At 36.9% G+C, this 24,672-nt stretch overlaps 1 protein-coding gene across 1 annotated transcript in view; it reads left to right on the top strand.

Moving 5' to 3' along the window:
* LOC132099275 (NACHT, LRR and PYD domains-containing protein 12-like) overlaps positions 1 to 24,672 on the top strand; it is a 225,241-nt gene that overhangs the window by 112,724 nt on the left and 87,845 nt on the right. The window lies entirely within an intron of this gene.

Below are 24,672 nucleotides of genomic sequence, written 5' to 3'. Positions count from 1 at the left end.
GGAGCCTGTGGCAGGGAATACAGACCATTACAGACTACAAGCCCCCACCACGGACCTGTGACAGCAACATCTCTCCACTGAACGAGCTGAAGACCTTCTTCGCTCGCTTTGAGCAACAAAACAGCAGCACTCCACAGAAGACTCCACCTTCTCCTGGCAACCAGGTGATGAAACTGACCCCAGACATCGTGAGAAGATCCTTCAGCAGGATCAATGCATGCAAAGCTCTGGGTCCTGACAACATCCCTGGGCATGTACTGAGAGACTGTGCTTCAGAACTCACTGATGTCTTCACAGACATTTTCAACATCTCACCTAGTCAGACTGTTGTTCCCACATGTTTCAAAACTACCACCATCATTCCAGTCCCAAAGAAGCCATCTCCATCCTGCTTCAATGACTACCGTCCTGTTGCACTTACTCCCATCCTCATGAAGTGCTTTGAATGGCTAATCATGCACCACATCAAGTCTGCCCTTCCCTGGACCCCTTCCAGTTTATACATCAGTCCAACCACTCGACAGACGATTCCATCACCACTGCCGTCCACTCAGCACTCACACATATAGATAAAAAGAACTCATACGTCAGAATGCTGTTCATAGACTTCAGTTCAGCATTTAACACAATCATACGTCAACAGCTCATTACTAACTTGTCCAACTAGGGCTCAACACTTCACTGTGCAACTGCCCGTTGGACTTTCTGACCAGAAGACCTCAGGCAGTACGGGTTTGCAGTAACACATCCAGCACCATCACACTGAACACTGGGGCCCCCCAAGGATTTGTGCTGAGCCCCCTCCTCTTCACTCTGCTGAGCCACGACTGCACACCATCACACAACTTCAATCTTTACATTAAGTTTGCGGATGACATGACTGGGGTTGGTCTCATTAGTAACAAAGATGAGACAAACTACAGGAGCGAGGTGAGCCACCTGGCCGGATGGTGCAGTGACAACAATTTCTCTCTGAACGTGGAGAAGACGGAGGAGATTGTTGTTGACTTCAGAAGAGCTCACGCTCAGCACGTTCCTCTGACCATCGACGGTGCGACTGTGGAGAGAGGGAGCAGCACCAAGTTCCTGGGTGTGCACATCACAGAGGACCTCTCCTGGACAAACAACACTGCAGCACTGGCCAAGAAATCACAGCAGCGTCTCTACTTCCTCCACAAACTGAGAAGAGCAAGAGCCCCCCCCACCCCCATCATGTACACCTTCTACAGAGGCACCATCGAGCTGCATCCTGATGAGCTGCATCACTGAGTGGTATGGGGCCTGCAACGCATCCTGCTGGAAGACTCTTCAATGCATAGTGAGAGCAGCTGAGAAGATCATTAGAGTCTCTCTCCCCTCCCTCCTGGAACCTGTCTCATCGGCAAAGCCCCCTGCATCACAGGTGATCCCCGTCACACAGCTTCTTCAGTCTGCTGCCATCAGGGAGGAGACGGCGGAGCCTCCAGGCCAGGACCAGCAGACTGAAGGACAGCTTCATTCATCAGGCTGTCAGGAAGCTGAACTTGCTCCCGAACTCCCCCCCCATCCCTCTTCTGCCCCAGGCACCACATCACCAGGTCCTTCCACTCCCCCTTCCCACTAATCAGAGGTGTAAAATACTAGATTAATTTTACTTGATAACTGTACTTAAGTATTATTTTTGGAGGATTTGTACTTTACTCAAGTACAATTTAAACTGACTACTTGTACTTGATTACATTTCTGAAGAAAAAAAACTATTTTATTACATATTTATTTCATCTTAAAAAGTACATTATATGTTTATTTTATCTTATGCACATTATAGTAAACAGAAGCTCAAATGTGTGTGCCTGATGTGAGAACTAATGATCATTGTTTTCATGCATTGAACACACCCATTTCTACTTCAGTTGTGACTTTCATCAGGTAAATATCTGGCTTCAAAAGTTCACCATCACCAAATGTTAAAATCTCCAAAAAAGTGTTTAAATAAAAATGATATGCTAAATTAATTGTAATTCATGTTTAGTGATGTTCTTACCAGGTGGTGGATAAGTTGTTTTTACAATATGTCATTATATGAATCAATAAGTAGGAATTAGGACTGTCAGTGAATATTTTTAAATCTTAACAATAACATTGTTTTCTCATTAATTAATTTGGGCTCGGATCCCCAAAACATTTCTCTAAGTTATCTCTAAGTAGTTCTTAATGTTATGGCACGAATCCCGACACGTTCGTACATAAGTATATCTTCTGTAAGTCACACTTTCGTAAGGTTGGTCTGGACCATTCGTAAGCTCTCTCTTAGCGTTTGAGCTCAAGACGCTATTCGCCGCCACTGTGCAGCAGTCTTTAGAAATCAGCGCAGCGCAGTACATGTCAAACTATGGTATGTTAACAATGTTGTGGCTCAACAATGATTTTATGTCATGGACATTTTAAGACTAATAATAAAATATAATTAAAATTTGGCAAACAATTTGGCTCTAAATGGCTAAGATCTATAAATGGGTAAGCATGGTGGTGTCCAGTAAGCGACCAACTATGGCAGCGATCCAACGTGTCCTTGTATTGAATCAAAATAGGTGTCGGCCACGGAGCTGTTTAGTTTGTGTCAATTTTTTTATTCGGCATTAAGCCCTTTTGACATTTTGTCTGACGTGGCTATATTAAAAAAAATTTGCCTCCCAAGAAAACTCATTATGGAGCTGCTGGACCTAACGTGGCGGAATTTAGCTTTAAGCCCTGAAGTCCAGGTTTTTTGATACAGAGAGCTTAATCGAGGTCGTGGGAGAGGGCTACGGCCTAAGCAAGACCTCGGTGGAGGTGTGTCCACTCTATCACCAACGCCCTTGGACGTCAGGAGGTCCAGGAGGTGCAGCAGGGCTGTCATGCCATTGCTGGCATCCCCAGAGTCTTGGGCCTGGTGGTTGGCACACTCATCCCTATCCACCAGTGATTGATCAGGCATATATATCGCGAAAGGGATACGCGGCCATAAACGTGCAGGTTATAGTGGACCATAAGGGTGTGATCTCTGACCTGGTGGCAAGGTCCAGCAAAACTTCAAGTTCCTCTGACAAGAAGCTTGGTGCCATTTTTTTTACATTGCTTTCCCACCATATTCTGTATCTAACTTTCTCTCTCTCTGTTCATTGTAGATAGGTTGCTTTTTATTGAAAACATTAACCAATGGCAATCAATAACGCATTAAACAGAAGTAACTGCAGCTGCTTGCCAATCAAATCTGATTGTAAAGTACCTTACCATTACTAATATAAAAGTGTATTACATAATTTTTAGAAGTCGTTTAACCCATGTCAAGAAGCGGCACAAGTGTCATAAAGGGATAAGGAAGGGTGGATGATTAGCGAGGGATACCCGGTTCGTCTAACCTTCACAACATATCGTGTGAACATTACTGACCATTTGATAATTTAATTAATAGTCTATATTTTACTGATAACTTAAACTATGTTAAAATAAATGTTACTGGAATAATTTGAGGAATGTTTAATTTGCATAGAACGTGTTGTCTTTCTTAACGCCGAAATGCACAATTTGCTTGAAGTGGAAAAATGATTCCTGAGCAATCGATGCCAACTAATTCAGCACCTGGGACAGCGCCTTTGTAATGTCAAACGTAAGAGCTTCCTAAGGGACACTTCGGGGAACACACTCAGGAACATAAACAAATTTGGTAAGATATCTCTTTTGAGTCTTCTTAGGGCTTTAAGAGTGAGCATTATTGGGGAACCGGTATTAGTCACTAATCATTATTAATCAATATTTGCTAAGAAAAAAATCTCTAAATGCCCCATTTTAGTCCATATAATGAAAGGGGACAGGACCATTTCAGAAACCAGACAAAGTGAATATGACGGTCAAGATTAAAATATTGGTATTTGTATTTTTCTTACATATGACTATCGTTTCACTTAAGAAGACGGTGATTCATTAACAGGGGTTGCATCAGTTACTGTCATATTCTCTTTGTGTATAGTTTTTGAAGTGTCATTTTTGGATGTCCCATACACTTGCATTATATAAAGTTTTTTTTTTCTAAAACTCTTAGTTTGTGTTCATCTGATAAATGAAAGTCATATAGGATGACATGACGGTGGAAAGGATGGAGTTTTCTTTTAATCCCTTTCCCTGTATTTTTCGTTCTTTTTTTTTCTTATAATAATTTATTTGATTAATTTATTTGAAGTTGGTTTAAATGTTCCTCAGTCCCTGCCTCGAGATTCCACAATACAATTTCTTGATAATTTAAGATATCCTAATTTCATAGATACAAAACAGGGGGAAAAAGATTTTATTTGATCTTATTTCATATTTTCTTATTTCATATTTAAATTTTTCTAAATCAAAAAGGCAAAGATTTCGTGTAATGACCCGGGAAGCGTTCTCACCAGACCTTGAGAAAAAGATGTCCGTCAACAGCAGAACAGAATTCTCCAAAAGATTTCAATCTTTATCATAATACAAGTGACTGCTATGAGATCGAGACCATTTTACCAATCACACAGAGACATTTAAAATGACACCAAACATGGAAGTGAAAATAATAATAGATTCACAAGATACATCATATGTGGTATAAAAACAAATACCACAGGGCCGTTGAATGCGTGAATCTGATTGGCTGTCGAACGTTCTGAGGTGTAATTATTTTTTGGGAAACGCATGGCAAACATAGTTCCAGGCAGCTCTCTTGACCACATTACAGTTTCATATCACTTCACATAGTTAACTGTAATAACGGTCATGCAGTTTGCACAAAAGGTGTTGTCAGCGCTGCCCTGATGATTTTATCAGTTAGCCTATATACTGTATCAAATTAAAGGCTACACATGACATTTCTCACAATTGATGTAATAACAGCGCTGTTTAGAGTCACAAAGAGGTAGTCTAATTCACACAAGCTCTCTCTCTCTTTCTAACAACTTCATTAATAACTGTTTTAGAATGCCATCAACGGCTCAAGCCTCCATTATCAGCTTTAAAATTAAATTTTGGAACTAGCAAAAGAGATATAAGATGAGAGGCGGATGAAATAATCCAAGTACAAAAACCAGACAAATCCCTTTATATATATCTTCTGATCGATCTCTCGTGGTGTGGTAACCGTAGTATAAGCGGAATAATTGACTCCGGGCCATTGAATTATTAGAAAAATAATGCACACCTGATTTTGTGTTCTGCCTTAGCAGGAAAACCATCCTTCCGAGAGTAGGTACTTATTTTGAATAAGTAAATACATATTAACTGCTAAAAAGTATATTATATATAGAATACATTCTATATGAATATACAGTACAGACCAAAAGTCTGGACACACCTTCTCATTCAAAGAGTTTTCTTCACACTGAAGGCATCAAGGGCTGTTTGACCAAGAAGGAGAGTGATGGGGTGCTGCGCCAGATGACCTGGCCTCCACAGTCACCGGACCTGAACCCAATCCAGATGGTTTAGGGGTGAGCTGGACCGCAGACAGAAGGCAAAAGGGCCAACAAGTGCTAAGCATCTCTCGGGGAACTCCTTCAAGACTGTTGGAAGACCATTTCAGGTGACTACCTCTTGAAGCTCATCAAGAGAATGCCAAGAGTGTGCAAAGCAGTAATCAAAGCAAAAGGTGGCTACTTTGAAGAACCTAGAATATGACATATTTTTAGTTGTTTCACACTTTTTTGTTATGTATATAATTCCACATGTGTTAATTCATAGTTTTGATGCCTTCAGTGTGAATCTACAATCTACAATTTTCATAGTCATGAAAATAAAGAAAACTTTTTTAATGAGAAGTTGTGTCCAAACTTTTGGTCTGTACTGTATCTGTACGAATCTGTGTAATATGAATGTAATCTTGGAATTTTATGTCTGCAATGTTTTGAGTCAAATTATCATGATATAAAACTCATTTTGTAGAGCAGAAAATGCCACCTGTGCACCTTGATTCCATTTGTAACCTTGTTGTGTATGTAGGGAATATTTTTGTTTATTACTGGTGTCATAAAAAGATCATCTCACAATTTGTAGAAATAACTAAGAAATAACTATTAGAAAAAAATTATGATTTATTTTTACATTAATGAATAATTAAAATCACTATACGATCACATAACTGAATCATTTTGGCTAGAGCTATTTTCCTAATTATTTCATTTTATGTGTAATATTCATGTGAATGAAATGTGTTAAAATTTAAGTGAATAATTGTATACATTTGTGAGATATTTGTAAAGACAGAAAAACACTGTTTACTGGACAAGAAGACTTTATTGAAGATAATTTTCTTACAGAAGAGACTGTGACTAAACTGTGAAGTGAGCCAAGAAACCACTGGGTGTGTGTTTCTCAATGTGTAATCTCGACTTGTCGAAATGCAGATGTAGTCCGCCAAAAACCTGGTGTTGGTGATTCACTTGAACTCTTTTACAGAAGATCTCCTAATCATCCTCTTTATGTGATTGTCAACATAAAGATGGATAACCAAAACACTTAAACTGTCTGATGTAGCTTGATGCTAACGTTAGCTCTAATGCTACTAATAGCAGGTGCATTTCTTCTTCATAATGCATTTCTGTCAAAATAATTCATGTAAAGTCGTAAGAAAATGTTTTGTATTTTTATAGTAAGACTTTTGATAAATAAGGGCTAAATGCAAACAGAGACTGAAGTGAGATTGTGGCTTGGTGGCTCTGTAAAGCTTGAAATAACCACAAAAAAGGCTGATAAAGGTGGAATAAAAACAAAAGAATAATGATAAAAGAATAATTCGGCTAATGTGACATACCTGGCGGAGGTGTGAAAGACTCGTTTGGTGAGAACAATAGAAGCATGAATCTGGAAGTTTTCACAGGCAAACACACATATAGAGCACACAGGATTGTGTACATGTTTGATCTTACAGAGATGACAAGTGCCATAAATCAATCTGATTAGCCTTCTCTAAAAACACACATGACATGGCCTTATTTCATAAAATTCAGTTTTACAGATTAGATTATGAAATTTCAGTTGAAGGTTTGGTAGACTTGTGGCTTTAGCTACACTGTGTTTCTAAAAACATATCCTAGATCAACAATATTTTTAATACATTTAAAAAATGTTTTTAATATTTGTATTTTTGGTTTTACATTTGAGTTTATATATCTCTATTATCATAACAGTCTGAGTGATTCTGATTCCTGAACAGTAAACTTTGAAGTGTCAGCTTTGTGAACAATGTGGATTATGTATCTAGTCAGAAAGAATCATGAGCAGAAACCTTTTTATTTTGGGTATGTCATTTCTGTCTTCATGCCAGAGTGCTAAGGGAATTATTCAAATGAATATATGAATTAATTTATTATATGAATGTACAGTCGTGACAAAAAGTTTTGAGAATTACATAAATATTGGAAATTGGAAAAGTTGCTGCTTAAGTTTTTATAATAGCAATTTGCATATACTCCAGAATGTTATGAAGAGTGATCAGATGAATTGCATAGTCCTTCTTTGCCATGAAAATTAACTTAATCCCAAAAAAACCTTTCCACTGCATTTCATTGCTGTCATTAAAGGACCTGCTGAGATCATTTCAGTAATCGTCTTGTTAACTCAGGTGAGAATGTTGACGAGCACAAGGCTGGAGATCATTATGTCAGGCTGATTGGGTTAGAATGGCAGACTTGACATGTTAAAAGGAGGGTGATGCTTGAAATCATTGTTCTTCCATTGTTAACCATGGTGACCTGCAAAGAAACGCGTGCAGCCATCATTGCGTTGCATAAAAATGGCTTCACGGGCAAGGATATTGTGGCTACTAAGATTGCACCTAAATCAACAATTTATAGGATCAACAAGAACTTCAAGGAAAGAGGTTCAATTCTTTTAAAGAAGGCTTCAGGGCATCCAAGAAAGTCCAGCAAGCACCAGGATGGTCTCCTAAAGAGGATTCAGCTGCGGGATCGGAGTGCCACCAGTGCAGAACTTGCTCAGGAATGGCAGCAGGCAGGTGTGAGCGCATCTGCACGCACAGTGAGGCCAAGACTTTTGGAAGATGGCCTGGTGTCAAGAAGGGCAGCAAAGAAGCCACTTCTCTCCAAAAAAAACATCCGGGACAGATTGATCGTCTGCAGAAAGTATAGTGAATGGACGGCTGAGGACTGGGGCAAAGTCATATTCTCAGATGAAGCCCCTTTCCGATTGTTTGGGGCATCTGGAAAAAGGCTTGTCCGGAGAAGAAAAGGTGAGCGCTACCATCAGTCCTGTGTCATGCCAACAGTAAAGCATCCTGACACCATTCATGTGTGGGGTTGCTTCTCATCCAAGGGAGTGGGCTCACTCACAATTATGCCCAAAAACACAGCCATGAATAAAGAATGGTACCAAAACACCCTCCAACAGCAACTTCTTCCAACAACAGTTTGGTGAAGAACAATGCATTTTCCAGCACGATGGAGCACCGTGCCATAAGGCAAAAGTGATAACTAAGTGGCTCGGGGACCAGAATGTTGAAGTTTTGGGTCCATGGCCTGGAAACTCCCCAGATCTTAATCCCATTGAGAACTTGAGGTCAATCCTCAAGAGGCGGGTGGACAAAAAAAAACCCACTAGTTCTGACAAACACCAAGAAGTGATTATGAAAGAATGGGTTGCTATCAGTCAGGATTTGGCCCAGAAGTTGATTGAGAGCATGCCCAGTCGAATAGCAGAGGTCCTGAAAAAGAAGGGCCAACACTGCAAATACTGACTCTTTGCATAAATGTCATGTAATTGTCGATAAAAGCCTTTGAAACGTATAAAGTGCTTGTAATTATATTTCAGTACATCACAGAAACAACTGAAACAAAGATCTAAAAGCAGTTTAGCAGCAAACGTTTTGAAAACTAATATTTATGTCATTCTCAAAACTTTTGGCCACGACTGTACCTCAATTCCAGTCCTCGCGACCCCTGCTCTGCACATTTAGAATGTTTCTCTTATGGCTTCAGACATTTATTCAAACTATTCAAATTTAACTGCCCTGTGAAGTGGACATCACAGTATATTCCATCACTATTCCAGTTCGCAGCTAACGTATTGTAGGCTATAAGTTCCATTCAAAGTGTATTGAAGTCTGAGTATGTGAGCGGAGCGGTGTGATTTTGTCTGGAGCTATGAGTGGAGTTTCTGAAAGTCGGAGCATTGAGGTTTTCACTCGCTCCGAGAACGCTCCGCTACCGCTCTGTCACGAGCACAAATTATGCCAACTCACACATTAAACATAATTAGGGACGAGTGCGTGAGGTTAATGCATGTTGTCGCTCCACTCCGCTCACTGAGAACTGCTGACCTAAAGGAAGTGTTTTTGATAGCAATGCTGTTGAGATCACTGAGGTTTATAAAGCAATTATCATTTTGACTTATATATTTTCTTTATTTAAAGGCTGCAATGTGAGGTTTACCTTTTTATTAAACTTTTTCAAAGCTTTATTTGAACATTTACATTAGATATCTTGAAATCTAGAATGATAATAAGTTTCAGTCAAGTTATAATTTAAAATCCAGACATCATTGGTAATGTTATTGTTTTAGTGATTATGCAAACAAAAAGTCATTTTATTTGTTGTTTGTTGATTTTTAAATATAAAACTATGGGGAAGTCATGGCCTAGTGGTTAGAGAGTTTGACTCCTAACCCTAAGGTTGTGTGTTCAAATCTCAGGCTGGCAATAACACGACTAAGGTGTCCTTGAGCAAGGCACCAAACCCCCAACTGCTCCCTGGGGACTACAGCATAAATGATTTCACAGTGTGTGTGTGTGTTCACTGCTCTGTGTGTGTGTGCACTTTGGATGGGTGCACAATGTCTGAGTATGGGTCACCATACTTGGCTGAATATCACTTCACTTCAACTTGTCTAAGTGATTTATGTACTTTTTTGAACATCTCCAGCACATTATAACAATACCATGATAATACTGATAACCGTGATAAGTTTGGACACTATAATCGTGAAAAGTAAATTTCATACCGTTACATCCCTAATCTATATGAAGATATTTAATATGGTATTAGGGTAGAGTGGGGGAAACCACCCCCTTGGAATAAATTATAATAAATTTTCCTTTTAATTACAATAGAATGACCAAACGTCAACGTTTTGATTTATGACTTCCTGTTTGACCCCTTGCCCCAAAGGGATCGACCTTCATGACCTTGAGACCAGCCACATCAGTTCGCCTTTCATTCCCATAGAGGAGAAACAATAATGTACATTATGTGTGAAAAAAAAAAAATTGTTTTTAGAACCTTAAACCACATTTAACACATCACATCAAATACACAAAATAATTGTGTTTTTAGCAACGTCATATGAAGTTGAATATAAATCAGACTGGATTCATCTGAAAGAAGTCGTATACGCCTAGGATGGCTTGAGGGTGAGAAAATAATGGGCTAATTTTCATTTTTGGGTGAGCTATCCCTGTAACGTTACACACAGATGGGACATTGGAACAGAAGTTATAGGAGATATTCAGTGAATTCAATATAAAAGGACAATATAAAAAGAGTAGCTACTGTAAGAGTGGATAATGTAACAAACACAGATGTAGGCATAAAAAAAAATATGAGCATTAAAAACATGTTGCTTTGCTCGCTCTCTTAAAATTGCTCACATTGGGCAGGAAGAATCAGAGCAACGGTGGTGTGGCTGAAAAAGATCCAGCCTGGATAAACCTGTCCTTAAAGAGAAACAGAAAATAAATTAAAAAGTCTGCTTGGCATGGGTTTCGAATACGCACTTAAAAGAAGTGCCATGTGTGATAACAGTAATGTACGCACTGAGCTATCTGACTTTGCTTGCTCAGCAGCAGATTTTTGGATTAAGGTCAGGATTTTATTCTCAGTGTTACATTAAACAGATGGCAGAATCAAGGAAATGTACCTGTGTTAACTTGTGACCCATGTTTAACTATAATGAAAATTAACCCTGGTTATTATAGTAAAAGTATATTACATTTTATGGTTTATGATGATAAAAGTATATTTCATGGAGTCTCAGACAATGGTAAATTTGTGGCAACTATGGTTCCTTAAAAACGCTATAGTTAAACTATATTTACTATTTCATCATAGACTAGCTGATGTATCATTTGATGGATATAATAACTTAATGTTATTTCCTCAGTTTTCACTATTTTCTTGTAGAATTACTTTGGACTTGATTCCTTATTTGATTGTAATAGTGAATGAAATGTAAACATTATATTCTAGTCGAAACGCCACTTATTAAATATTACTGTAAACAATTTGCATCCACTAGCCAACAGTATATTGGATTATAACAATATATTAAATATAAATTTAAATTTATGCATTTAGAAGATGCTTTTATCCAAAGCAACTTAAAATTCATTCCGGCTATCAATTTTTAACTATCATGTGTTCCCGGGGAATCGAACCCCCAACCTTGCGCTTAATAGCGCAATGTGCAACCAATTGAGCTACAGGAACACTATAATATAATTGTAATTCTAGGTATCAAATATAAACGTTATTTTTGGTTGTGAATTCGTCAATATGTAGACTAAATGATCACACGGTTTAATCATACTAAAATAAAATATGTAAAAAAATATATATATAAATGCATCAGCCTAGCACAGGATATGATTTGAACACTTATGAAAGAATATTATTATATGACTCAATCACGTTGAGCTACTCAATGTTGTTGACAAATGTAGATCTATACAATACAGAAATGTGTATAGTATTATGTTTAGGTGTACAGAAATTTATGCTTCTTTGGGTCTTTTAGCAACATGGTAATGATTGTCACCGGCTGGTGGGGAAAGAGTGGATTTGAGATTATCTCTACTTAAAAGTTATGTGTTTGAATTTGTTTCAGTGTAACCACAATGTTGTAAAACAAGCATGACATCTCAAGAGCAGAAAGAGGAAACCAGTACTTCAGACCACAGCCTCAAAATGCACTTCAATAATCAAAAATGCTGCTGGATGTCAAAAATGTGAGATGTCAAAGTCAAAATGTATTTATATAGCACCATTTATACAGACAAGCTGACCAATGTGCTTTACAAAACAATAAAATATCACACGACAGACAGAGCCATAAAAATTAAAAGACAAGATACAAGTTATTAAAAGCAATTGAATAAAAGTGTGTTTTCAAGCGTGACTTGAAAACTGACAAGTCAGGTGCAGAGCGAACATGATTAGGCAAGCTATTTCCATAGTGTCGGGCCCGCAATGGCAAAGGCACGATAACCTCTGTGTTTTAACCTGTACCGTGGTATAGATAAAAGTTTCTGTGTACCTGACCTAAGATCTCTGGAAGGATTGTAATGCTCTAGGAGCTCAGATAGATAGAGGGGAGCTAGGTTATTTAGGCATTTATAGACAAATAAAAGAATTATAAAATTGACCCTAAAGCGAACCGGCAACCAGTGAAGGGATGCTAAGATCGGGGTAATATGTTCACGTTTGCAAATTCCTTTTAAAAGTCTCGCTGCTGCATTTTGGACTATTTGAAGACGTGTTAGAGTTGTTGAATTTATTCCATAGTATAGAGAATTACAGTAGTCCAGTCGAGATGACAGGAATGCATGTATCACCCATTCAAAAGCTTGGAGACATAGACAAGGTTTAACTTTAGTCAGCATACGTAGATGGAAAAAACAAGATCTGACAACAGAATTCACTTGCTTATCGAGTTTCAACAAACTATCTAATGAAACACCAAGATTTTCCACACAGGTATTTACTGGCAAAGAAAGTGTATATGCTTCAGGGAGGTGGTGTAAACTTCTTTTAGAAGGACGAAAGAGTATAAGTTCCGTTTTATTTTCATTTAATTTTAGGAAATTTGCAGACATCCTCTAGACATCGTCTAGGCAAGCCAACAGGTGCTCAAATGAATTTTTTCCTGCCCGTTTAATAGGGACATAAATCTGAATGTCATCTGCATAGCAGTAAAACGACACATCATATTTTTTAAATATGGATCCCAGAGGGAGCATATATAGGGTAAAGAGCGTAGGGGCCAGGATTGAACCCTGGGGGACCCCCCATCGAAGGTGAGCAACAGAGGACATAGAGGAACCAAAACGGACAGAGAATCTTTGATCGCTTAAATATGAACTAAACCAATTTAATACTGTTCCTTTCAGCCCCACATCATATTCGAGTCTCGACAAAAGAATATCATGGTCCACCATATCAAAAGCAGAGCTAAGATCTAAGAGCATTAAAATTATAGAATCTCCAGCATCTGTTGTCAGATAGATGTCATTAAAAACCTTCAGTAGTGCTGATTTGGTACTGTGGAGTGCTCGAAAGCCGGATTGAAACTTCTCATATATAGCATGTAAATTTAAATAAGAATGTAGTTGATTTGATACAACTTTTTCTAGAATTTTTGAAATAAAAGGCAAATTAGAGATAGGCCTATAGTTATTCAAAACAGCAGCATCAAGATCGGGTTTCTTGATTGATGGAAGTACTAAGGCATTTTTGAGATCAGCTGGAAAGATCTCTAAGCTAAGTGATTTATTTACAATGGTGAGTAAACTTGGTCCTAATGTGTCAAAAAGTTGTATTAAACTATGAGGTGGAATAATGTCTAATGAACAAATTGTAGGCCTAAAATGGGTTATAATTTCTTGTAGATGTGAAAGAGAAATAGAATCAAATTCATGAGACTGAGGAGCATGAAGGTAGCATAAACTGAGTGTTTTCAGTGTCATAATTGTTCTGAGTTTCGTCAGTACCTGGCCTATGATTTTCAATCTTATTAGAAAAAAATCTAAGAAAATCATCACCATTTAGGTGGGAAGGTACCGGATTTGCTTTAATAGGTGGATTTAAAGCAGATCTTATAGTAGAAAAAAGTAACTTTGGTTTTTGTCTATATGTTTCAGTTATTTGTGAAAAATACTGACATTTGTCTATTTTTAAAGTAGTCTTTAAAAGTGTTTCAATGCAACCACTGTATTTTTAATGTGACTTGAAGAGTGCTTTAATGTTAGAAAAGAGCACACAAACATCTCAAGAGCAGAAAGAGGAAACTAGCACTTGAGACCGCACCCTCAAGACAAACTTAACACCTAACAATCATAGACACCGACAAGGTCTACACAGCAAAATCTCTGGTGTTAAATGAACTCTGCTCAGTGTTTGTTTAATCCACACTACAGAGTTTTAAAAGTAACACTGTAGCAGTGTTGGAGTTAGTGAGGTAACTCACTTATTACAAAGGAGCTTGACTTTCTTTTATATGTCTACAAAAGTTCTTATTAAGAATTAATCCTCTGGGTCAAGGGTATTAAAAAAAATAAAGTAATAAAGAAGCTTATCTGCACATGATGGAATTTTAACATCTTTTTTCCTTATCAACAGTCCATGATCATGCGCCGTAAACCTCCTTGTTTTTTAAATATGTCAAGTCCTCCCGTGAAACGCAATAGGCTCTGAAAATACAGGGGGAAATAGGAAAAAGGTATTTTGGGGTATCCGATTACTAAAGATGGACATAATGCTTGCACAGTAAAATCAGCAGTGTAATATTTGCAGTGTTAAAAGTTATTAATTCCCAAAGAGTTGAATTAACAATCTACAGTGTTAAACAGTACTCATGTTCATAAACTCATGTTCATTTTATGTACATAAAAGTACACTGAAAAAATATTTTTGCTGATAATTTTATCCAAAATATGATTGGCGGTGAACACATTTAGAAATGACTAACTGTGAGTGTTTTTGTCAGGTTTAGTGTTAAATTCGTGTTCGTGAGGTGCAGAGATGTAAGTTACAGAAGAGTGAAAGTTTCTCATGCCGTTTCGATTTCCTGAAAAAAAAGGTGACTACGTGTAAAGTAACTTTTTGGAATGTGCTTACATATGTACTTTTTTATGTTATAACGTTATATGCTTTATGCTTATTTCAGTAAAGTTAGTTGATGTCCTCTCGCCTCTGTTCCCGCCGAGGCCTGGGGTTACTGGAGTCTGACGCTGAAGACTGAAGCTGATCAGTTACATTCGGTAGGTTTTCTGCTCAAATTAGACAAATGTATTTGTTTTTGAAAGCACATAGTGTGGTATTTCGCCGTTTCCATGCTTTGAAATGGTAATAGTGGGACTGTTAAACATTACACGCTAACAAATTAGTTTTTTTGTGACGCATAACACCGTGTTAAAGTGTCAGTCTCGCCGCTGCAGATGTGCAGTCTTTCTGCAGACAGAGCTGCTATAACAAGGAACATTTACCAGTTATTTGATTGACGTTATCTAAAGCAAAACTCTGAAATTAGAGCACGTTTAAAAATTTCTATTCGCCACTGTCTTGTGTTGCTTGTTCTCAGCGCTGAATATCATGTCTGTCATGTCGTCATATCTGCATCAAGACACAAACGCGCTATCATCACGTTTTTCTTAAGACAATTACGTTACATTTATGCAAGTATCATGAAAGTGAGTTAAAGGTTGGTGAAACTGTAAATCTGTCAGTCTTTCAGTTTCCTTCAGTGTACACTGCCATAGCGTGAATGTACTTTATCAATTTATATGGCATGCTATTTTGGGTTAAATAATGTCCCAAATGCTTCCAGGTATACACGGTTACGTTTTATTGGAGAAATATGTCTGAATCTATCTATAGTTTTTCACATTATAAATAATAAATAGTCAGAAATTCTTAACAAGTGTAAATTTATTCTAATGTAGTACACTGTTCATTTTAAGATGCCTTATTACTCATGTTACTCATTAAAATTATACAAATGTATTTAATAATCAGATTAAATAAATTGTTTCAGGCCTCCATGTGAATATTGCACAATGTCTCATTTAATTGACCCTAGAATGATGTAAGAAATACATATATGTTTACGATTTGACACCCCTTTTATAGACCGTTCTCAGCATACTCATAATTAGGGAAAATCATTTCACATTAAATATTTAAATTAAGTGTTTTTTATTTTATTTTTTGTTTTTTTTTATCCTTTATCAATAGAATTGGCCCAGACTTCTGCAGTGTCAAGTGAAGGAAGCTCCTGTGAGTCTGTTGACTGAGTGTGAGTGATGGAAGCCCTTCAAGAACGGAGCAGAATGCTGAAGATGATGCCAGGAGTGTGAGTCTGTCTCATTTATATGTTATTCTGTGTGCAGTACATATTTAAAAGGCACAAATGAATATGAACACTTACAGTTTAACTGGGCAGGCACACAATATTAGCTTATTTTCACACCTGGAAATGACTTATTATTAATTTAAGATCTCAAACTGCAAAAAGATATGGTAAGTTGACCCAAAAATGATAAAATGTCATCATTTCTCACTCTAGCATTCTAAACCTGCAAGACTTGCATTCATTTTCCAAACACAAATAAAGATATTTTGAATGAGATAATTTCCTTCCATCGACAGTTTACACAACTACCATTTTGATACTTCAAGAAGTTCATAAATAGATCATAAAACTAACCCAAATGAATCGAGCAGTTTAGTCCAAATTTTCTGAAGAGACTTGATCACTGTACAATGAACAGTGAATTATTTTGTTTTCACATTTAAACATTGAACAGGGAACCAAATGATATGTATGAATTACTTATCTTTATGGATTAGTTCTCTTTATGAAGTTTATGAAGTATTAAAGTGGTAGTTTCATGGACGTCATTCAAGGGACAGAAATCTTATATTCTATTAAAATATCTACAGTTGTGTTTGAAAGATAACAAAAGGTTGAGTAAACTGATGAAATTTTCATTTTTTAACAAACCCTGTAATAAAAGTATATGGCCATATGTGTCACCCAAGATGTGTGCTAATGCCAGGTTGCGAACAGAGCCACTGTGTGACCAAGTTCCTGGCTTCTCCCAAGACCTTCAAGGACCCAACTGACCTCTGATTCAGCTGTAAAGGAGGATGAAACCAATTGTTTAAGATGAGACTATATTTCAGAATAAAAATATCTTTATTCATGCTGTATCTATATTTTGTGTTCATGCATTTTTTTTGCTGATTTTGTCATATCTGCTATCTAGAATTTTATGTCTAATCTTGTACATGAACACCATACAATAGCATTTTTTTGTTTGCACTGAAAAGAGTACTTTATTAATTACACTTAAAACAACACCAGTGGTGTTAAATACCCCAGAGTGTAAAAAATTTGGAGTGTTACACTTTACACTTGGAGTGTAATTTTTCTACACTATAAGGTGATAGAATTAACACTAAAAATACTCTAAATATACTGTCTTTCATTTTGTGTTTGTCAGAGTGTTGTTTGAAGACTCCTGTTAGTAAGACTGGTTTTTCATTCCTGTTATTCCCTGTATCTTCTCTTGCTGGATCATCTCACCTATGGAACCCCGTCCACTCTTCACCACCACAGATTCTACTACTCACCCCCACGGATCACTCATCTCAGTTCCTAAGTCACGCTCTCCTGCTGCATCTTCTCACCGCCACTTCCTTGATCACCATCAGATATCGCAACATCCTGGATCACCGTCAGACATCGCCTCACTCATCTGTTGTTCTCGTCATTATCCTCGTGTATCTGACTCTGTTAATAAATTCCAATTAATTTACTTGCACTTGCTTCTTCACCCTTATTTACCATTACACCATATCAAGCCCATATTGGAAGCCCTGGTAGATCCCATTTAGAACCCACATGGGTTAATGATGGGGCCCAGATAGTACTTATCTACGGCTCTTATGGGTTACAAAGGATATATATATATATATATGGGCTACCATATTTGTTGATTTGGGTTACCTTATTTTACAGTAAACCTCTAAATACAAACATTCCATGTAATCCACAAAACTACACTAAAATGTTAAAGGTATTCAATGAACAGAAATCAGTTCATGCTTTAATTTATTAAGCAAGGTTTAATAATAATTTGAACATGACTATTAGGACCTTTACATTTACAACTTTAGAAAACACAATTATCTAAAGAAAGAAAAATGTTAAACTTTTAAAGAGTTAGTTCACCCAAAAATTAAATTTCTGATAATAATTACTCACCCTCATGTCGTTCCAAACCTGTAAGACCTTCGTTCATCTTCAGAACACAAATTAAGACATTATTGGTTTAATCAGAGAGCTCTCTGAGCACTGTAGTCACATGGACTATTTTAAGGATGCCTTTACTAACATGCTAGGTTTTGAAAATGTTAGGTAAATTTCTGTCTATGTGTGGTCTCATTTTGGATTTCATTAGAGCTACACATTCCAAAAAAGTTGGGACAGATAGCAATAAGAGGCTGTAAAAGTAAAATGTACATACAAGGAACAGCTGGATGACCAATTTGCAACTTATTAGGTCAAATGGCAACATGATTGGGTATAAAAAGAGCCTCTCAGTGTGGCAGTGTCTCTCCGAAGTCAAGATGGAGAGAGGATCACCAAATCCCCCAATGCTGTGGCGAAAAATAGTGAAGCAATATCAGAAAGGAGTTTCTCAAAAACAAGTTGCAAAGAGTTTTAAGTGATCATCATCTACAGTGCATAATATCAACCAAAGATTCTGAAAATCTGGAACAATCTCTGTGCATAAGGGTCAAGGCCACAAAACCAAACTGGATGCCCGTGATCGTGATCAGTAATCGATTTAAGAACGCTAAGAATCGTATGAATCGCAATTTATATAGCGATAAAATGCTTTCAGCTGCGTATTTATTTAATGGACGAAGCAGAAATATATGTGTCTAAAGCACATGCACAGTTCCATTGAATGATAAATGTGTTTTAACAATGCTGATGAACCGAATGTATGAAGGAAACTGTTAAAATAACCACAGCATTAACAACCACCTTGAAATAAGAGTGCAAGGTTTATCTGATAATCAGATGCATGAAAGTAGCATTTGTTGCTTTAGCAAACAGACAATGGGCACGTTTTCTCTCAGAATCATCATTCGCTGATGGAGAGGAAAGTTAAATAGCTACTATAGCATTTTATTTTGTAAAAATTAGATAAATACGTTTTCACACTGAAAGAAGTTATTTCGCTCTCATAGATGTGCCAGGCTTTATCTGCAGCTAAACAGAATAAAAGCAGAATGAACTGATGAAATGTTAAGAAAAAAAATAAACACAATAAATAAATACAATTTATGAATGATGCAGTGCTAATTGAAATGACATACAGTCAAGTATGGTGACCCATACTAGGAATTCGTGCTCTGCTTTTTAATCCATCCAAAGTGCACACATACAACAGTGAAAACATACACCCGGAGCTGTGGGCATCATTTCGGGCCCTTAGACAGCACTGCATCACATACAGGAATGCTACTGTAATGGAAATCACAACATGGGCTCCGGAATACTTCCTAAAAAAACATTGTTGGTGAACTCTATAGGTCAAAAAAGAAGCCATATCTAAACATGATCCAGAAGCGCAGGCGTTTTCTTTAGGCCAAGGCTCATTTAAAACTGTGGCAAAGTGGAAAACTGTTCTGTGGTCAGACTAATCAAAATTTGAAGTTCTTTTTGGAAAACTGGGACGCCATGTCATCCGGACTAAAGAGGACAAGGACAACCCAAGTTGTTATCAGCGCTCAGTTCAGAAGCCTGCATCTCTGATGGTGTGGGGTTGCATGAGTGCGTGTGGCATGGGCAGCTTACACATCTGGAAAGGCACCATCAATGCTGAAAGGTATATCCAAGTTCTAGAACAACATATGCTCTCATCCAGACGTCGTCTCTTTCAGGGAAGACCTTGCATTTTCCAACATGACAATGCCAGACCACATACTGCATCAATTACAACATCATGGCTGCGTAGAAGAAGTATCCGGGTACTGAAATGGCCAGCCTGCAGTCCAGATCTTTCACCCATAGAAAACATTTGGCTCATTATAAAGAGGAAGATGTGACAAAGAAGACCTAAGACAGTTGAGCAACTAGAAGCCTGTATTAGACAAGAATGGGGCAACGCTCCTATTCCTTAACTTGAGCAACTTGTCTCCTCAGTCCCCAGACGTTTGCAGACTGTTATTAAAAGAAGAGGGGATGTAAACAATGGTAAACATGGCCTTGTCCCAACTTTTTTGAGATGTGTTGATGGCATGAAATTGAAAATCAACTTATTTTCACCTTAGAATTATACATTTTCTCATTTTAAACATTTGAAATGTCGTCTATGTTGTCCCACATGGAAAAAACCTATATAAACATATATGTTTCAATATAGGTTTTGATATAGGTTTTTTAATATATGTGACATATATAAAATTGGCCGTTTTCCTATATTATATGTACATATATGTACATATATGCACACATATATTTACACATATATGTACATATATATATATATATATGTGTGCATACATATACCTATATAGGTACATATATGCACGTACGTATATATGTACCTATATGTTCACCTATAATAGTAAAATTAAAATCCATAGCTGCTAGGCAACATAAATAAAAGTCCAAAATGTAGAAATGTACATTATTTATTTACTCAAGATCAATCAAATAGTACAAAACAAAAAATATAGTACAAGAACAAAAATAAGACAAAAAACTGAACAGAAAAAAAAATTATCTTTATTATTCTTTGAAGGTCTGTCATGACGCGCCTCATCATACTCCTCCGCCGCCTCCTCCTCTTCCTCTTCCTTCCTGCACTATCCAGTGACATTTGATAGGGTGTCCGAGATTTTTTTTTTTTCCTCTTTTTTTTCGGCGCACAAATTTTTTAGCGGATAGGCTTTTTCGTCCACACGGATCTGGCGTTTTGAAAGAGTGAAACCGATGTTTTGAAACCGGGTCCCAGAGTGGATATATTTGAAAACGCCGTCTTTGCGTTTCGTCTCGACGGCGAATCTGTACATTTTCTGAAAATATGGCGTCATCAGCCCACGTCTCGCCCCTAGTCAAACACCACTACATCACGTAACAGCAACAAAAACATGAACAAACACTGAACGCTAACATTAACAAGGATTAATAAATGTATTGTTCCATGTTCGTTTGTGTACCACGCGCAGCAAATCCATGTCTTCTTCTCCGTTTTAAGTGTATCTCTGTGGCAGAATTACAGCGCCACATGCTGGTCTGGCATGTATACTACATCGGTTTCGTGTGGACGCAGATATTTCTTGAGACGAGGGAAAAAAAGATCGGGGGTCCTTCTCCGTGTGGACGGGGCCGAAGAAGTAACGGGTACTTACGGTTATGGATAGAAATGTAGCGGAGTAAAGAGTACAATATTTGCCTCTCAAATGTAGTTCAGTAAAGTCATGAGTACTCCCCAAAAATGATACTCGAGTAAAGTACAGATCCCTCAAAATTATACTTAAGTACTGTACTCAAGTAAATGTACTTCGTTACTGTCCAGCTCTGTATATCATGTTAATATATTGCCATAGTTAAATTCCATAACATGCCAACTACATGTGATACCAATTTCACATGTTCACACATACATAAGTTCTTGCATAATTTTTTTCGTTAATTCTTAGTTTTTGCCTTGATAATATGAGCTAGGCATCATGTATGACAGTCAAAAATGGGATATGAGCTACAAAATGACCAGATCCTGCCATTAGCTATATAGAAGACATATCTTGTATGTATAGGGCTTACATGTGTATATGAAGAAGCAATACAGGAGACCTATATTTCCTGTATATGCACATATATGCACCTCAGTTTTGCCTATATGTGGCATATATACGCATATATGCAGCATATATGCAGTATATATACGCATATATGCAGTATATATATGGCATAAATGCAGCATATATGCAGTATATATATGCATATATGCAGTATATATATTATCATATATGTGCATATATGCAGCATATATGTGCATATACACTGCATATAGGTTTCATATATTTGCATATATCCACATATAGGTTCTTTCCATGTGGGGTATTCTGAAGAAAATATTGAAATTTGAAACTTCCACATCATTGCATTCTGTCTTTATTGACAATTTGTACAGTGTCCTATTTTCTTCGGAATCGGGCTTGTAACTATTTAGTATATATCCACATTAGTGTTGATAACTGTATTAACACCCTTTTTAATCACTGTATTTATTGTTTTTAATCAAAAGTTTTTAATCTTCTATGAAAAATGCTGATGAACTGACTTTATTTTATGAACTAGATTTTTACAAAACACCAATTACTGTTTTCCATAACAATCTGACAAAATTATTAATAAAAACATTTTTAAATGTAATGTCTGTTCGTTGAAAAAAAAAAAACTCAGCATATGCTGGTTAGGTATGTCTTGATGCTGGTTTATGCTGGTCATGTGCTGGCAAATGACCAGAAACCAGCAAAAGGACCAGCATAAACCAGTATCCCATCGTCAAAACATATCTTATTTTTTCAGCAGGGAGAGTGACGCTAAGTGAAGTGTTATGTTAATGTGCTATCATAGACAACAGATGTTTGTACACATCTATTTAATTCATCATCATTCCTTGTTTTTCATTCTTATCTCAACCATACAGTAGGTGGCCAACCAAAATGTGCTTTCTTTTGCAATAGACACCGCTGCTGCCACGTCTTCAAAGTGCATATGCAGCTTTTGACCGCTGAGTGGCACTTTAATCACAAGTTATCAAGTGAACGCATTAAAACACATTATCACAAACAGCTGTCAGCTTTGCCTAACCAATGTTTTACATTTGACAACTGCAGTTGGAGAAGAAATTAAACAAAAACACTGTAGTTAAAATACTTAATATTCACAGATGCAGAAATTTAGTAGCTACTGATTAAGTTATGTGCGTTTCTTTGAACAAATTCTAGCGGGATAACAGTCTAGCCTTTGAGCCTTGCATTAAAAGTGGTAGGCTATTTATAGGCTATATGCAAAATGTCAAAATTTTTGCTACTTAATATTTATGAAAAGTACTTTATAAATATATATTTAATAATTCCTTTCATAAAACAGCATGCATTTTTGTCACACACATAGCTTAGCCTATTTGTTAGATTATTCGTTACCTGTCTGTTGTTTTGATAGAGAACAATTGTTGCGTGTTTTATGAATTCTTTCCTTTATTTTTTTCCTTTATTTATATACACTGTTTAACTTTGCTCCATTTAGGCCTAACTAAAACAAACAAAAAAATGAAATCTGGCCACGATTTTGCTAAATCGTTGAAACTGAAAAGAAGCGACGAATTAATACATCCACACATTTAAACTCAAATTCCTTTATTATAATCAACAAAGTTCACATGATGTAAAACAAGAGCTTTAATTGGCAACTTCAGTGATTTTAAATAGAGCACTCTTTACTCACATTCATAAAATTAGAGTAAACAAGTAAAATAAAAATTGCTGCTGTTGTGGGATGAAGGGGAAATAGGGAGATGTTCCTTTAATGTAGTAAGGACGTAAATTGTAGTATGAGTGGCAGGGAATCTTGGGTAATGTAGTCCGGAACACGCATGGTGGTGTGTACAGCCTGTAATAGAGCGGATATGTTTTCTTTTTCCTTGTTTCCTGTTTTTATTCATTAGAGATGCACTGAGTATGTGTGTTCACTGCAACATTGGGGTCATGTGGATGCATGCCGGTGAGATAAATAAAGCAGCATACTCAGGACACTTGTATAACTCATCATTTGCATGGACTTGAGTAAGTGGTAAACTGTTACGCACACACATACGGCTGCTGAGACGGAGAGCGCCGAAGTGAAAAAGATAACACTTTCACATTGCATAAGATTTGAAAGAGTGTAAGATTTACACAGTACGCATGATGCTGTTTGCACCTACTATTCATAGTCAAGTGTTTGTGCAGAAAATTATTAATGTGCATGCATGACAGGGAGGTACCCTTGCAATTACTTGAATTTTTCCTGATAATTAAATAACTTATTCATAATTATTAGGCTACTTCTGCCTGTGCTTTGTGGCAATCTTAATGCGTGTGCTTTAAGAAGAAGACTTAATTTAATATACAAATGCGATTAGTTTAATAATGACATAAATGAACAACTGCTGGTAACTAGAAAATATTTTACACAGGGGCAGCCCTAAATACCCTCTAGACATCTCTGTTAAAGTTTTTAAAGCATATTGGAGACGTATTTATAAAAAAAACACCCTAATTCAAGATTTGGACCTGCATCGCTGAAACCACTGGCTACCTTCCACCACTCAACTATGGATTAACATGATAAACCAACTTCCCTTTTCCAGTAGGTGTGTGCGGATGCAAGACAGCTGCGCTCTATATTCATCTCACTTCGCAAAAAAATAAAAAATGATATCGGCATCATGGAGATACTTCTTGTGTTTATCATAGTGCAGGGAAGCCTGTTCAAATATATAGGCCTATGTATTTTTTTCATAAAGAACTGGACTGCCAGTGAGCACACTTCTTTTTGATGCTGCTTTTGATGAATAGCAAAACTACAGCTATAGCAAAACTACAGCAGACTACAGCAAAACAGAATTTTGCACCGATGATAATAGCATCATTTATTTTTCAACCTGACATAAAATTATTAATGGAAACAAAACTAATTTTTTGCTGTAATAATAACAACTTTTTAAAAGTCATTTCTGAAATATGAATCATATTTTCAAAAATATGATATATAATATAATATTATTTACAAATCATACCTTAAAGGTCTTACTGTCCTTATTAACCCTTCATGGATTCAGTT

Source organism: Carassius carassius, chromosome 22, assembly GCF_963082965.1.
Source record: "Carassius carassius chromosome 22, fCarCar2.1, whole genome shotgun sequence".
Lineage (NCBI taxonomy): Eukaryota > Metazoa > Chordata > Actinopteri > Cypriniformes > Cyprinidae > Carassius > Carassius carassius.
The sequence above is the reverse complement of the archived record's forward strand: the minus strand, read 5'-3'. Positions and strand labels throughout refer to the sequence as shown.